Here is a 4,271-nt window from a genome sequence, read left to right on the forward strand (position 1 = left end):
GCATTCATTTTCTCAACAGTTTTTTGAGTTTTGGTTGTTGTTGTTTCTTAAGTATTTTTAAAATTTCCCCAGTGGGGTCTTATGGAGACACCAGGACATGTGCCCCCTCCACAGTCAGAGAGTGTGTACTTTTGCTCTCCCCTTTTCACAGGTACCCAAGAAGAGCCTCTCCACAGAGGTCAATGGAGCTTGAACACCTCTCCTCCAGAGGGCAGGAGGGGCTGTGACTTCCTTTCATGAGCCTCCTCCTCCCAAATGGCAAGGGTGGGTTTCTCTGGTGGTTTTGATGTTATTTTTTAGTTAGGTACTTGAGCAACTAAGGGTCCCAAAAATCAGGAAGAGAGGACTGTAATATGGGGTTAACTCCTGTGTGCCAATTCCGAAGTTCAGAGACCTGGCTCCACAGTGGTTTATGGGTGGTTTAAGGGTCAGCTCCAGAGGTAAGACTTATGGGGAGAGAAGGGGGTAATAAAAATCTCTTCTGGTTAGGTGGTCGAGAAGCGAAGCACCGGAGAGGAGAAAGACAGGAGAGTGAGGCAGAGCGCAGAGGCCCTGGGGACAGAGGAAGGGGCACCAGGGAAGCCCCTAAGGACTTGCTGAGGGGACACTGGCCCTCTAAATTCTAAATCTATTTATTAACGACAAGGAAGGTTTGTTAGAAACCAAGCCCTGGCGTGGCAGTCCTCTCCTGTCTCGCCCACTGCTCCCCTCAGCAGTGTACTTCATCAATCTACTTGTTCTGCTCCCCACTCTGTCTCTGGTGAATCCTCTCACCACTCCTGCACTCTGGCCTGTACCCCCGTTCTGTATGCACAAATAAATCTTTTTTAAAATAAGAAAAGGAAATAAAGAAAGAAACCAAGCCCACGGACGTTTATAATGGACTTCTCATTCTGGAAAAACTTCCCTAGGTTTTTCTCCATTCAAGAAGTCCCGGGTTTCGCGTGAATAGGCCAGTAAAAGTGATTTTTCCCAGAACTTACCACAAGGTGGCGCAAGACAGCCGTGAACGTAATGAAGTCCCCTCCAGGTGGACTCCAGAAGTAGGCGCGAAAGTTCCTGAAGGGATAAGTGGAGCCAAATTCAAAACAAACTGAAAGCTCCCAGCTCACAGAAAGTATAATGAGAAAATAAGGCAGCACGCAGAAAATCGTGGGGGTGGAGGGAATATATGTAATACATATCTACCCAGACCATTGAATGACGAGACAATAGTAATACTCTATCCATTTTCTTTGCTCTTTTTATGTATGGTGGACTCAGGAATTTTCAGATTTATTGTGTTGACTGATGTTTGCCAATATTCTCCTTTCGATATTCACGTGGACCTGAAGATGGCCTGGGAATCTTTTACATTGACCTTTGCATCATTTTGAATGATCACACTAGTTACACTTTTGTTTCTGGCCCAGCAAGGTACTGATGTTCTAGGATTGCCTTGTGCTCTTCCACTTCAGACTAGACATGGAATCAGACATTGCTCCAAGAAACGCTGGCTCCTTTTTAGGAGAAAAAAACTAGAAACTAAAATCTGACACCTGGGTTCATTATGAGGTGATTCTGCTGCTGGACCATTTTAATTGAGGGAAAAAAACAGAAAAGGAAACATTTTTAATTTTATGTTTTATAAAAGTATGTCTTTGTCTTGACATGGACAGTTCAGTTCTAACATACACTGCTCCTTCCCATTTTTCTGATTTTATAATTATCCTTCCCTCTGACTAATCCTAAAATCTAGATCTGTTAAATTAGACATACTTACTAGCGTTATCTGACAACTCAAAAAATATCTACCACCACCATCAAAAAAAAAAAAAGAATATCTACCACCACCCCAAAATAAAGTCAATAAAACAATAAAAATAATAAAATTCTTGCTTCAGACCACATACTCCTAAGGATTTTTACCAAGTCACTGTTCTAGAATTACACCTACCACATGTGTGGCTATGAAGAGACTTAATTGACAGACAGTTGCAGTTCAGTTGTTCCCATTCATTTAGGGAAGACTGCAACTTGCCCCACCCCCCACTTACTGCTCCACATTTTCGTCTTTCATAGGAATTAGAAACTCTGACATAGCAGATAATTCACTGAATAATAATGTTATTATTTTAATTTTCATTATTTTATTCTGACGATTTCATCATTACCCATCAGACTGGAGCAGGTGGGCTGTTACTCACTGGATTCTGGCAGTTGTTCCTGAAGGCAGGAATAAGGAAGCTGGGCTTCATTCTGGGGCCAAAGGAACTCTGCTGGTTGGACAACATCATGGACTGCAAGAGATAGTCTTCCTGTCTTCTTGTAGTTCTTAATGCACCCCTTTCACTCACTAGAGCAACTCAGTTTAAAGGCTAGGTGAGGTGGGCAAATCAGTTGGAGGGGGGTGGGGGGAGAAGTCAGGATATAAGGGCTCCAGGAGACAGGGGGTCAGCAGTTATGAAGGAGACAGCCCACTGCTATCAGGGACTAGCTGCATGTCTGGTGAAATGTTGGGGTTCAATAAATGCATGTTGGAGACATGGAAATACAACAGAATAAAGAAGAGAGCTTTATGCATGCCCATACAGGTCAGCAAGGAAGGATGAGCAGAGGGACTCAAGGAAGGGCAGCTAACAGAGGGGCTGTGGCCCAGAACTGAGGGGCAGGGGAGAGGAAGGAGAGTGATGATTTAGTACATTCTGACTGTGGTAGTAGGATAGTCTTTATTTTTGCATAATACAAAATTAACACATCCTCTCTGTTGAGTCGAACAACACAGCAATATACAAAACTATATAAAAAAAAAAGATTTTCAGCAATCTCATCCCCTGAAAAGAACCCACCTGCTGTCTATTTGAAGCTCACTAGGTGGAGAGGAGATTGAGGGCTTCTATCTTATGAGCGAAACACCTGGTTGAGGCAGTTATTTGTCTCTACCTCTCGGCTAACTGGAAGGGGCCCAGGAAGTGGGGGTGGAAACAAGCCAGCCCAGGGCTCCAAAGCTGGGAGGGGCCAGGGACTGGAATGGGAGGTAAGGGCCTTGCCCATCAATCCCTCACCCTTCTAGAGACTTCTCCCCTTTCTTTCTTCCCTGCCCTTGATTCAGTGAGAGGAGCAGGAGGTCATCTTCAGAAGAGGTCCCTGCTGAGCATGCCCTGAATGAGTTACCTTAAGAAAAAGAGAACCCCAGAGGACTCAGCAAGACCCAGGAGCACTCTGAGACATCAGGATGCTCATGTGCCTAGAAGCTGCCCCCGTCTCCCCATTCCCTACCTGGGGTTGCACCCATACATCCGGACCAAAGGTGGCCTTCATGAACCTCTCTTCACTCAAGTTGATGATGTAACTAGAAACCTAAAAGTCAATGTTTGGGAAGAAACCAAAAGAAATACCCAGGTTGATCCCTTTTTAATTCTGTACTTCAACTTTATAAGAAAAAGGGACACAGCAAACAGCTTATTAATTACTCACATTTTTCTTCATTTTCATCTCAGCACATACATGCCTGCTCTCTCCGGTATGCACTGTTTAGCCTTCACAGTACTAAATGTACCCAAAGAACTCATGAATATTCCATTTTCTGTGGGGTCAGGACCTCCCTCCAGGTTATGTCTGGTAGAGCTCACTGAACCATTCGCCTCTGCACAGGCATTTGGCTTGAATTGAAATCAGCACCATGTACCCATTCTTTTCTCTTCAAGGTTTCCTCTAGGAAGTTAGGATTTCCAAGCCAACAGTGCGTGGGATCTTCGATCCTTCTTGTTACACATTTTCACACTGCTTTGGAAAAGCTGAGCCAATCACAATGTAGTGTCACCAATCACACAATGACATTTTACATTGCTATGTGAGTGTGGCTTAAAGGTTATGCAGTTAATCCACCCCACTTTATCCTTGAGAAAACTGGGGACCACTAGAGACTAAATCATTTTTCCCAAAGGCATCAGCCAGTGAGTGATGGATCCAGTTCTAGTGGTTATAAACCTGACCCTCTCTGTGCTCTGCCAGTCCCATCAGTCCTCTGTCTGTCAGTCCTCTGTCTGTCAGTGGTCTGTCTGTCAGTCCTTTGTCTGTCAGTCCTCTGTCTGTCAGTGCTCTGTCTCAATGCTCTGACAGCTGTTTCTAGACACAGGCACAGCAGGCTCCTCTTTCCTTTGCTCTTCTTCTCCATGCTGCTCTTTTCCCTCCTTCCAAGGGGAGGACAACAGAAGTCAGTCCTTCCCCTCATGGCTTCTGTGACCTGAAGACCATGTCCTCAGCTCCAGCTGGATCCGTCCCCAAGCCCA

This window comes from Condylura cristata, unplaced genomic scaffold, assembly GCF_000260355.1.
Source record: "Condylura cristata isolate star-nosed mole 26May11 unplaced genomic scaffold, ConCri1.0 scaffold00014, whole genome shotgun sequence".
Lineage (NCBI taxonomy): Eukaryota > Metazoa > Chordata > Mammalia > Eulipotyphla > Talpidae > Condylura > Condylura cristata.